This window comes from Zootoca vivipara, chromosome 4 (assembly GCF_963506605.1).
Source record: "Zootoca vivipara chromosome 4, rZooViv1.1, whole genome shotgun sequence".
Taxonomy (NCBI): Eukaryota; Metazoa; Chordata; class Lepidosauria; order Squamata; family Lacertidae; genus Zootoca; species Zootoca vivipara.
In genome coordinates, this window is record NC_083279.1 from 76,024,391 (window position 1) to 76,037,511 (window position 13,121).

A 13,121-nucleotide genomic window follows, 5' to 3' on the forward strand; every position below is an offset into this window, starting at 1 on the left:
TGGCTCAGATTTCAGCTCGTTATTTTGATTTTACAGTTCAGTATTAATCACGTATTGTTTCCTTCCCTTGGGCATCAGGGAAAGACAGTTTAGTACCCCTTTTATATTATGATCTTTGCCACCTGGATTTTATGAATTACTGTGCGTATATTAAACATTTTATAGGAATTCTAATAAAATATTTTATTCATCAATGTATATTTTATAACAAAAATGGCAGGAGGTGTACATCTGCTGAAACACAACACTCAGCAAATTTGTGTTTTAATTCATGTTTGTAGCAAACATGACTTGGGACCGGGAGCTTGAAACCCTCAGACTTCAACAGAGGAGCACAGATCAAGTTTACAGGTAGCCAAAGAGACCACGTCTTTCTATGTGAAAAGAACAATGAATGATGCATTCCACTGGTTTTTTTAATTTCCTAGCAGGAATCAGATTAAGTCTGCATTCTTAATTCCACTTAACTGTGAGTCAGTCCCATTGAACTGAATGGGAGTTCTTTCATAGTATACATGGTTAGGAGTAAAGACTTAATGCTACCTTAAACCCTCCTCAAAAATATATATGAAGAAATGCTAATGTGCCCTGTGAAAAAGGCAGAAAAACAGAGGCCTCTTTTGCAGGGAAAGACAGCTTGAAATAAATTGGAGGAGAGGTTTCAGCCCAATTCTAATCTGCTCCCATATACTGTAAACTTTAGTTGAGATTCCTGCATTGCAGGGAGTTGAACGAGATGACCCTTGGGCAGTGGCGGAGCTTCATGCTCCGGCACCGGGGGGCGGAGAGCAGGTGGGGGTGGGGCTGGCGTACATCCCGGGGGCGTGGTGCGCCACCTGCGGGGGCATGGTGCCCAGCGCGGGCGGGGGGGCAGCCGCGATGGCACCCCACCGGGATCGCGCTGACAGGGGCGGTGTGCTCCCCCCCCACTCCTCTTCCCCCACCAGTGCCCTTGGGGGTCCCTTCCAACTCTACAATTCTATGATTATATGAAGTTCACCATTTGTTGGATTCGTGTACCAAAGCCTGCCTGCAGGTGCCATTACCTTCAAATGTTAGGTGGTGGCAACTTGGATCAGAGCCTTTTCTGTGGTAGCACCCTGGCTAGGGAATTTCCTCCCCGCTGGCACATAGATGAAACTTAGGGTGTGTACCACCTTCATGACAATATGTACTCCGTGTTGGATGCAGGTGCCTTTTTGGGGTGCTATACACACAGCAGAATCCCCATGCCATCCTTCTCCCACAATCTCCATCAATCTAAAGTGCATTCTCTTGGCAAGTTTGCAATTTGTTTTGTGCTGAGAATGCACTTCTCAAGCACGTGCCTCGTACATGCATTCACAGAGAGCACTTTCTCAGGCCACTGCCTATCAAGGCATATGGCAAGACTGAACCACTCAGCCCTCACCACGTTTAACCTGACTACGAATAAAACAGGCAAAATAGAGGAAGCAGTGTAGTAACTTAGCTGCCTCAGTACTGTATACCAATATATATCTCCTCTGTACATCTGCATACCACCACATCAGTTCCCAGCTCCTCTCTTTCAACAGCAAAAGTGTGAAAACTTGAGGATGAAAACACTAATTGAGGGTGGAGGAAGAGAGAACACCACGGCACACTAGTTTGCAAATATGCTCACCTGTGCAACATGGACAGTAGCTGCTACTTTCGAGGATGCTATGGTGCAAAGGTGTGTACAGTTGTGAACATCTATGAATGAAAACACACTGTGAAAAACTACCCCTGTGAGTTTCAAAGGCTACACGTGTACACAGCCGTACATGGCTAATCTTTAAGAGCTGTGGAAATGTGGTTTCTCCTGAGTTTTGAAAGGATGGTATTTTATTTTATTTTCCTGTTGCTTTGGCCATGGTTTTATTGCTGGACGTACATAACTACATTTCTTAAGTAGCAATTGTTTTAAAAGAAGGGTTTCTTTTTGTACACAACCTTGGATATGTTTTAAAATAGAGAAATAAAACGATCTTACCGCAGTTATTGAAAGCATGAATCAAGTTTTGACCAGCTGCAATATAATGTAAGTTCCAGCTTTCAACTTATTTTGATGAAATAGTGGAATTGCTGGCACCAGGCAATATTTTCTTTTTTAAGTCTCTCGCTTTTCATAAATTTTTAAATTTATTTTTTATTCCAAGCTGCCCTGAGGTTATGCATTTGTACTGCACCAACCAAGTTACAACCTCACCCTTCTCCCTCACCTGCCTGGTATGTCACAGTGATGGCAATGATGAAAGTCAGGTTAGTCTCTGAACCGCTCTGAGATCTTGTGATGAAGGCTGGTATATAAAATTAATAAAATAAAATAAGCCCGGGTCTGCCAACCACTGCTAATACTTCTTCACCCAGTGCCTAGTTAAACTACGGAACTCACTCCCCCCCCCCCCCCCGGAGCCAGTCATGGCCACCAACTTGGATGGTTTTAAAGAAGATTGGACAAATCCATGGAGGAGAAGGATATCAATGGCCACGGTTAGAGGCAATCATGCTTCTGAATACCAGTTTCTGGAAACAGCAGGAGGGAAGAGTGTCCTTGTAAGCTCAGGTCCTGCTAGCAAGTTTCCCACAGGCATCGGGGTGGCCACAGTGAGAACAGGGTGCTGGACAAGGTGGGACATTGGCCTGACCCAGGAACCTCTTCTTATGTTTTTTATGTCGTGTTCTTATGAAACCTGAGATAGAAATCCAGTGGGTGGAATCCAGTGTTGTGTGAGCAGATCTCTGCTCACATGACAGGGCTTCACATTCCTCTCTTCCTCCCTGCATATTGCAGATATTAAAAATTGCACAGTTTGAAGTGACTGGATACATGAAAACTGGCTCCTTTTGGAAATAAAGCATTGTCCAGACCCATTAGATATTATTCAGAACTTTACATGCAGAACTTTCTTCAAAACCACAACAGAAGCATGAAAGATACATCAAAAACATCCATGCAATATCTTGTGCTGTCGAGCACAGGCTCAGCATCTTAGAAATACACTAGTGGCCAAAATTGTGGAAACCTTTTGGGAAAAGTGTATTTCCAAGGTTTGATGGCTCATAACACCTGGTTGGCTCTCTAAATACTCATGCTCATTGGCTACATTCAAATGAAGGAAAGCTACTACATATCAGCCTAAGCAAGTTGTGATTCCTTTTTCTTGTTATTTGCCTATAACTTTTGATATAATCCAGATAATTGAACAAACATTGTTGCATTACATTCTTCACTAAATTATCTTTCCATTGATATATACTTTTATGCCATTACTCCAAATAAAGTGGTGTTATGAGCCATCAAACCTCAGAAATACTTTTTCCAAAAGGTTTGCACAATTTTGGCCACCAATGTAACTAACGTACAATCAGAGCTGACAAACATAGCTCTCTCTCATACACACACAGGCTTCACTGCCTGCATTCCAGCCCCTTTAGCTTGGAGCTATTTACCTGGAGAGCTTCATTGACATCCTTCTTCCATGGAGTCTGAGCACAAAGACAAGTCCAAACAGACCTATAAGCAAAGGTCCCTCTCTTCCTACAGCCTCCATTTTCCCTGCAGCTGTTTTATCTCTCTTCAGCGGAATCTTTACTCTATAGCAGGCATGTCCAACAGGTAGATCGTGATCTACCGTTAGATCACTGGATGTCTGTGGTAGATCACCGGTAGATCAGTGGCTCCCCCCAAAGAAGCTAAAAAACTTTGGCTCCCCTAAAAAAACTCAGCACCTTTGCCTTGCACCCCTAAAATGACCTGAACCACCAAAAACAGGGCTTTCCTTGCAATATCACTTTCCTCCTTCCCAAAGAAGCTCAACAATTTTTACATGAACCCCCCAAAACAGGGCTTTCCTTCCTAAAAAAAAGCTCAACAACTTCGACCTGAAGGGGGTAGATCGCTGCCAGTTTTTAACTCTGTGAGTAGGTCGCAGTTTCTTGGAAGTTGGCCACCCCTGCTCTCTAGAGTATGAAAGAACAAAAGACTCCAGCCAGCACCCTTCCAAGATGTCGATTTTGTAGCTCAATAACTTTGGCATATGATCTAAAGTTAATCCCTCATGTGTTCGCTAGCTGGGAACTGCAATCAGTTAATTATCAACCAATGAAAGCACAGAGAGAGGTCTTCTTGCTTTTCAATGGAATCTTCCAGTTAAACCCTTTCACTAATACACAGTTAGCCATTCACCATTTCAGTGTCGATTAAAGTAATTATACTTAACCCTGTATCCCCCACCATAGTGCTTCAAAATCTGCTCCAGAGGATCTTTCAGCCCTCCAGGGCAGATTTTTGAGGGCACATGAGGGGCTCTAGGGGAAAAGAGAGAAAGATAAAGTTCTGTCCTATGGTTCTATGTCCATTCATATGTGTCCTTAATGAACACACTGTCTCTTGAAAATAAATGCTGTACCTGTTGAGTAGATATCTATATTGCTTCACTCTTAGGAGTGGGGAATTTAAAGGAGTTCCATTGATATTAAACATTTTTCTGTTATATTTAATTGTGTTTACTTTGCCCAAAGGAAATGGGAGTGAAAGCACAATCGTCGCTTTACAGTCATTAGGATCTCTCAATTTAGCCAATTTTTGCAGGCAACCCAGCAATATTAAAACAGACTTGCAAATCCTGCGGACATATAAGACTATTTTAATGTTGGCATTTATTTTTCACAAGTTTTTGTTTTGTAACTGTATTATTAATACTTGGGTAACAGTAGGCAGACAGCACGGGAAGTATGGCTCGACACTTTGCCCCAATCAGGTGTTGATTGCAAAAGCCTGGGGAAAAATGAACATAATTATCATTACAGGGATTGTAAAGGTGTGTGATTATAAATACACACTTCCTGGTGGGGGGGGGGGGGGAACATAGATGTATATCAGCAGCAGAACTGTTCCCATTATCATGAACTAAAACATAATTTCTGGAAAACAATACTAAAAGCATGTTTTCTCCTTTTGAAATTATATATATATGCTGCTTTCCTTTTTTTTCTATTTTCTATTCCTTTTCTGTATTCAGGAAACTTACTATGACTCAGTGTACAACTCACCAAAGATTTCTACGCAAGCCCCACTGAAATGCACTGAAGATCAATTTTCCATTGCACAGATTAATGTATTGATGTGTATCTCATGCAGGAGGTGTTCCTGGTGGATAGTACTGCTAGTAAACAAATTTGTTGGCAATATGTTAACAGGAAAATGAATCCAGTACACCGTGAGTTCGAACTGTAGGCTGCAAAGGGTGGTGGGGAGGCCTCATTGATTTGATGCTTTTGAATTATGGTGCTGGAGGAGACTCTTGAGAGTCCCATGGACTGCAAGAAGATCAAACCTCTCCATTCTGAAGGAAATCAGCCCCGAGTGCTCACTGGAAGGACAGATCCTGAAGCTGAGGCTCCAATACTTTGGCCACCTCATGAGAAGAGAAGACTCCATGGAAAAGACCCTGATGTTGGGAAAGATGGAGGGCACTAGGAGAAGGGGACGACAGAGGACAAGATGGTTGGACAGTGTTCTCGAAGCTACGAACATGAGTTTGACCAAACTGCGGGAGGCAGTGGAAGACAGGAGTGCCTGGCGTGCTATGGTCCATGGGGTCATGAAGAGTCGGACACGACTAAACGACTAAACAACAACAATAGGTAATAATTAAAAAAAAACATAATCAGAAGCCAATCAATTAACTATTATGGAAATATGTTTTCTTAATTGCCCACATGAGCACAACAAAGTATTCAGCAGGCATTTCAGGTTTGGAGCAGAGCGCACCTCCTGAATCTCTACTGGCAGAGCGTTCTGTCATCTATATGATAAGAGCATAGTTCATGGTGTGAAAGCCGACCAGATTCAATCCCTGAGATCTCTTCTGAAATCAGGGGTTGGAGGCTGCAGCTTTCTCGATGTTGCTAGACTACAGTTCACAACTCCCCAGACCATTGGCAACGCTTGTTCAAGCTGATGGGAGTTTGAGTCCAAATTTTTACTGCTTCTGTCTTAAAGTGTCTTGCAGGAAGCAGAGTGAGGAAAACCACTTAGTCAGGAGAACAGATCACACTGGGCCACTAGGTATAAGGAAGCTCCTTATATCTATTGCTGCTATGTTAATTTTTTATGATCTCCAGGGCTCTGCAAGTTAAAACCCCTTAAAAGTGATGGATAGGTAACTTCTGGCCATTTTTTAAAATTTGCTCTGTTTTTGTGAGACCCAAAGCTCATTTCACTAACCTTATGTGAATTTGTCACCTTTTCAGGTAATTCAGAAACCTTCATTTTCATTATTAGAAGTCATCTATCAAGGTAATTTAATATTTTCCAAACGGCTCTTTGATGCAGAAATGGAAAGATCACGACGACTTGGTTACTAAAAAGGAAGAGAGAGAAAACTGAGCTGGAGACTAAAAGCAGCCAGGCTTTAAAAAAAAATGCCGAAGAGGAAAAGAAAAGAAAAATCCCAGAAGAACAGTCTTTTTAAAAGTCTTTCATCCCAGATATTGCTTCTTCTATTCTACTTCTCTGGTGGCTGGTCACTTAGAAATTTCATTTTCTATCACAGTAGATAGATTGAAAAATAGTTCCTTAATGGAAAATGAAAATCCTAAATGGCTCAGCTGCTGTAGAACTTGATGCTGAAAATAACTTGGACAAGGCCAGGAGGGGAAAGACCAAGAGTAATGGGGCAGGATTCAGCTTCCGAGAAAAGGGTGAGCAACATTATAAAAAAATCACCTACATCCCTAAAGTGCATTGCAATTACATCTAGTGGTTATGGCGCTCGTGGTTATGGCAACCCAAAGCATGTGTGCTATAGATCACTGCCTTGGCCAGCAGAGAGTGTTGTTTTTAAAGAGAGAACAGGTTTTTAGAAGGGACAGAACAGAATGAGCATCATTTGGAGAACACTGGCAATGGATGCCCCATGTTGCAGCATTGTAGCTGTCGCATTGGCCAGAATACCATAGCAATGCCTGGTGCGGAGAGTTCCCATTCCGGCGTTGCCAAGGCTTCTGCTGCAGCATGGAAGCTCTCCGGAACCACACATGCTACTGTAGCATCAGAATGTGCCTCAATTTCCTACAGGTAGAAAATCTATATACCTGTATTTTTCCGTCTATAAGATGCCCCCCCCCATGTATAAGAGGTCCCCTGTTTTTTGGGCAACAACCAATCGCCAGTCCACCCTCGGCACTATCCGTGTCTAAGATGCCCACTGATTTTTGACATTATTTTTTTGGGGGGGGGAACCTTGTCTTATACACGGGAAAATATGGTATGGCTGCAGATGTGACAAGTTTTTGCTCCTTGCAAGATATTGCAGCCCCTGCTGTTAAGCAAGAGAGCTTACATCAGGCGTTTCCCAAGCTAGTGCCCTTCAGAGGTTTTGGACTATAGCCCTATCCGGCATTGTTAGAGGTCAGGAATGTGGGGAGTTGTGTTCTGATAAGTCAGTGACTGAATGCAGGGGTTTTGTACATCTCTCCTTTAATCTCCTAACGGGGTGGTTCTCAAAAAGTAGAGTGCTTCTAACTGAAGTTAGCACTGCTCTTATAATGGTTCCTTTGCATTCCTTCCAAATCCTGCAGGTCTGGGATGCAAAAGAAGGGTGCATTGCAGGAAAATGTCGACAGTCGTTGTCAGCAGGTGGCCATCTAAAGGGTCTTGCTGTCAGTAGATGTTGATTTTTGGTGACATCCTGAATTGCCCGTGTATAGCCAGACTCCTATATTTTATGTGAATGTTGTTGACACTTTGCCGGAGTGTCTGAAACTGCCGTTTATTCTTTCCTATTCATGTATTAGATATTATCTGCGATGCCACCTTCAGCAGAGTGCAAAATCGTATGCAAACAGCAGGAGGTGGATTCACGAAGCGGGCAAGCTGTCCCACCTTCACGGGTGTGGAACTGTTGTCAGCTGTAGTCAAACCCTCTCACCCAGTAAGTTAATACTGTGTCTCCTGTCTGGTCAGATCTTACACAGGTTTTGATACAAGGTGTGAGCCAGAGCTCACTACCAAATGGGAAAGCGATCCTCAATATGCATTTGAGAAACTCAAAAGATTAGGAGAACGACCATAGCTCAGTGGTATATAGCACATGCTCTGTGTGCAAAAGGACCCAGGTTCAATCCCTAGCACACCCTAGGTATTTATTTATTATTAAATTTGTATACCAGCCTTCATCCGTAGATCTCAGGGTGGTTCACAACATATACAAGATAAGAAGAAGAAGAGGAGGAGGAGGAGGAGGAGTTTGGATTTGATATCCCGCTTTATCACTACCCGAAGGAGTCTCAAAGCGGCTAACAATCTCCTTTCCCCTCCTCCCCCACAACAGACACCCTGTGAGATGGGTGGGGCTGAGAGACTTCAAAGAAGTGTGACTAGCCCAAGGTCATCCAGCAGCTGCATGTGGAGGAGCGGAGACGCGAACCCGGTCCTCCAGATTACAAGTCTACCGTAAAACCCGACAAAATAAACAATCAAAACAAGAACAAACCAATAACCCTCTCCCCCCCCCTGCTCCCACAAACACATTAAAAAGTTTATAGGATGATAATCAGTCAAAGGCCTGCTTGAAGAGGAATGTTTTCGCCTGCCGCCTAAAGATATATAACGAAGGTGCCAGGCGAACCTCCCTGGGGAGAGCATTCCACAAATGGTGAGCCACTGCAGAAAAGGCCTGTTCTGGTGTTGTCACCCTCCAAACCTCTCGTGGATGGAGGTGGCACACAAAGAAAGGCCTCAGAGGATGATCTCAGGGTCCAGGTAAGTTCATATGGGCAGAGGCAGTCCTTGAGGTATTGTGGTCCTGAGCCATTTAGGCTTTATTGGTCAAAACAAGCACTTTAAATTGGGCCTGTAAACTCCTTGGCAGTCAGTGCAGTTGGGACAAGATCAGTAGAATATGTTCAAGCTTGGATGCTGAACCACATTCAGAGGAAGGTAGGGCTGCAAGAGGCTCCTGAATGAAATCCTGGACATAGCTGCCAAGTCTCCCGTTTTCCCCGGGAAAACCCCTTTTTTACTTACCTTTTCCCGGTGGTCCCCTGTATCACTTCGTCTCCCGTTTTTCTCCGTTATTTTCTCCTGCTGGCAGCCATTTTTTTCCTTTCCGATTTGCCCTTCTATGGGCACCAAAAATGGCCACCGCCAGCTTCAAAAGCCGCATGTACGCATGTCCGGAAGTGCATAGACGTCACTTCCGGTGTTGGCGGCGGCCATTTTGGTGCCCATAGATGGGCGGAGCGTCACCGGAAGTTGTGTCGGAGCACTTCCTGACATGCGCACAAGCGATTTTCGAAGCCGGCGGCAGCCATTTTGGGTGCCCATAGAAGGGCAAAGCGACACCGGAAGTTACATCGACGCAACTTCCGGTGTCAAATGGCTGCCGGTCCCGGATTCTGCAGTCTGGAACTTGGAAGGTAAGATCCTGGAGGGCCACTGCTAGTCGGTGAAGACAAAATTGAATCCGATGGACAAATGTAGTGAATCTGTATAAGGCAACTTTTGATCTGTATAAGGCAACTTCTGATCGGCCTATGGGTTGTCAGCTAGGCCTGATCCCACCCAGACAGTGGCAGATTTGTGAAGGGTGGGACAGATTTCATCCACAACAGAAACATTTCCAAATACCGTATTTTTTGCTCCATCACTTTTTCCCTCCTAAAAAGGAAGGGGAAATGTCTGTGCATCTTATGGAGTGAAGGCCCCTCGCAAGAGCAGGCTTGGTAGCCGTGTTGGGAGAAGCGCAGCGCCTCTCCCAACAGCGGCTACCAAGCCTGCCCCGCTTGCTTTGCGGCGAGCCGGGAGGAGGGGCGAACGGGAGCCCCTTCCACCTCTCCTCCTAGCTTCCATCCTTCCTTCCTTCCTTCCTTCTCTCTCTTCCCTCCCTCCCTCCTTCCTTCCTTCCCTCTCTCTTCCTCTCTCTCTTTCTCCCCTTCCTTCTCTCTCTCTCTCCCCTTCCTTCCTTCCTTCCTTCCTTCCTTCCTCCCTCCCTCCCTCCCCCCCTCTCTCCCGTTCTCTCTCTCTCTCTTCCTTCTTTCCCTCTCTTTCCCTCTCTTACTCCTTCCTTCCGTCTCTCTCTCTCTCTCTACCCTCCCTCCCTCCCTCTTTCTTCCTCTCTCTCTTTCTCTCTCTCCTTCCTTCCTTCCTTCCTTCCTTCCTTCCTTCCTTCCTTCTTCTGAGCCGTTGAAGGCTTTCTCCATTAAAAGCAGCCATTGGAATTGGGCCCAGCTGGTGCTGTCTTGCCCCGGTGAGCAATCTGGCTGCCAACTTCTGCACTGGCTGAAGTGTCTGAAGCATCTTTGGAGACAGCCCTCTGTAGAACGCATGGCAGGATGCGGACCCTGAGGCTGTCCTCAAGGTCTACTTGTTTTACAGTGAGGTGAGAGGAGGGACGGATGGGAATATTTTTTTTTCTTGCTTTCCTCCTCTAAAAACTAGGGGTGTCTTATGGTCAGGTGTGTCTTATGGAGCAAAAAAATACAGTATTCCTCACTGACAAATCCCATCTTTGCATTCTTCACACTTCTCTCAGGACAACCCACTGCCACTGCCTTTTAAAACCATTATGTGCTAGTTACAGCATCTTAAAAAGCAGAGACATCACCTTGCTGTCAAAGGTCTGTATAGTTAAAGCTATGGTTTTCCCAGTAGTGATGTATGGAAGTGAGAGCTGGACCATAAAGAAGGCTGATCGCCGAAGAATTAATGCTTTTGAATTATGGTGCTGGAGGAGACTCTTGAGAGTCCCATGGACTGCAAGAAGATCAAACCTATCCATTCTTAAGGAAATCAGCCCTGAGTGCTCCCTGGAAGGACAGATCGTGAAGCTGAGGCTCCAATACTTTGGCCACCTCATGAGAAGAGAAGAATCCTTGGAAAAGACCCTGATGTTGGGAAAGATTGAGGGCACTAGGAGAAGGGGACGTCAGAGGACAAGATGGTTGGACAGTGTTCTCGAAGCTACGGACATGAGTTTGACCAAACTGCGGGAGGCAGTGCAAGACAGGAGTGCCTGGTGTTCTATGGTCCATAGGGTCACGAAGAGTCGGACACGACTAAACGACTAAACAACAACAACATGTGCTAGTTAACTCTGAGTCGCCAGATCTCATCCATTCACTTAAAAATTCATGTTGAGGGAGAAATATTAGGGTTTTTTATTGTGAAAAAAACAAAGTCAACCATATTATACAGATGACTTTGGTTTCACAACTCATCTAAAGCAGATGTTTGCAAACTTGCCCCCACCCCCAGTTTGAAAATTGCTGAGGATCTTGGCAGACCACTTCATGAAATTTCTACTTGTAGCAATTGTAATGTGCTGTGCTAGATACTATATGATTTTTAATTGTATTTTTAATTGCTTCTTTTATTTCTTATATAGTCTATTTTATTGTACTCGGATTTGAATGCCATAGAATTTGAATGGTACTACAATGAAAATGCAATTAAAAACCAATATGAATATCTAATGTGAAGATGCAATGGACCACCTGAATAAAGCTCACTGACTATTGATGGTGCATTGGCAACAGTTTGGGAATCCCTAGCTGAAAGATTGATGGGTACAGAGACATTACAGAATAGTCTGTTGCGTGTCAAGGCCCCCAGAAGAAATAAATTCACACAGACACAGATTTTGGTTTAAGGTTAATGGGCAAAATTTAGGCCACAACTTTATTGATTACAGAAAATGTGAGCAATATTGGCTTAGGCATTGGCAATAAACTCTGACTCCTGCCCATCTTGCAGGAAGTCAGTAAGGGTAAACCACCCAAAATGGAAGCCACACTGGGGGAACCCACCTGCAGCTCTCTTCGGTGTTCCCAGAGGCCTGGCATGGCCCTAGCCCCTCAAGCTTCAGACAGGATCCAGGCCCCGGATTCCTTTAAAGAAATACCCTTGGTCAATGGAGGGGCAGGCAATGGCCGACCTCCCCCCACAAATCAATCAGCCAATGCATAACCGCCAAACCTTACAAAGTTGTGACGATTGCTAAGAGATAGGCAAAAACCAAATGGTCAGTGCCAATCTGCCAAATGGAAAAAATTCCTGTCCCAAGACAAGCGACAAACCAAAGTTCAAACCAAGGCCAGAGGGCACCTAAAACAAAAGAGAGGGTGGACGGGTGTTCGGCAGCGTGAAGCAGGTGCTCAGCACACGTTGTGCTGCCGTTTTTATACCCCCCATGATCACCCCACTCAATTGTGATTGGCCAAAAGAGGCCTAGGGTGATAGTGGTGCCACCTTGGCGTAAAGAGCATCACTCCCCCACACACACCAGGAGGTGGGGAACTGTGTTGTGGGCCTGCCCACTACCAGGACCATCCTTTAAGATGATCCAATTTGACTAAATTATTCTAAGGGAATGACTAGATTGTTCTGATTTTAGGTGTGCTAGGGTAGCACCTCAAGGTTCACCAGTCAAGCCATTTGCTTTGTTAGTCAATATTATTGGTATTATTATTATCAATAATATTTCAGACATCTCGTCTTGCTACTGTCATGTTTATATTCTTAATGGGCTCTGACTCGTTCCCCACTCTCTTCATTGCTATCATTTTTGTTCAGATTCTTCTTTGGCGCTGTGCTCACAGACAATGATGACACATGAAGTTTTGCTGTCCCTCAGCAACCATTTCATTTGGGGGAAGGAGCCTTTTCAGCTCCACAAGACCAGATCCTTATCACTGTGATGCCACCAAGATTATCAGTAGCAAGCTCAGGCCTTCAAAGCACCTTGCAAGGCACTGCTAAAACAAAGGGGGGGGTTTCCTTCATTTTAGCAGAAGATTCCAATACAAACCCTTTCCTGCATGGAACCATGCTGTACTGAGCAGGGAACAGAACAGAAACATGCAGGATTCAACCCCACCCTCCTGCACACCAGATGATGTCAGCAGATTGACAGGTGGGTGTGGTTTGGGGGGGAATGGCCCTGAATGTCAACTTGGACCCCCTGCTAGGACAAGAATCACCCGCAGGCCAGAGGTTCCCTACACCTGATTTACCTGATCACATTTGTCCCTACTTGCTTTAGCATTCTGTGCTCCTCCCCACCGTCTCTTTGCCTTTGTCTCTCCCTATTTCCACAGCTGTGGCCTCCTCA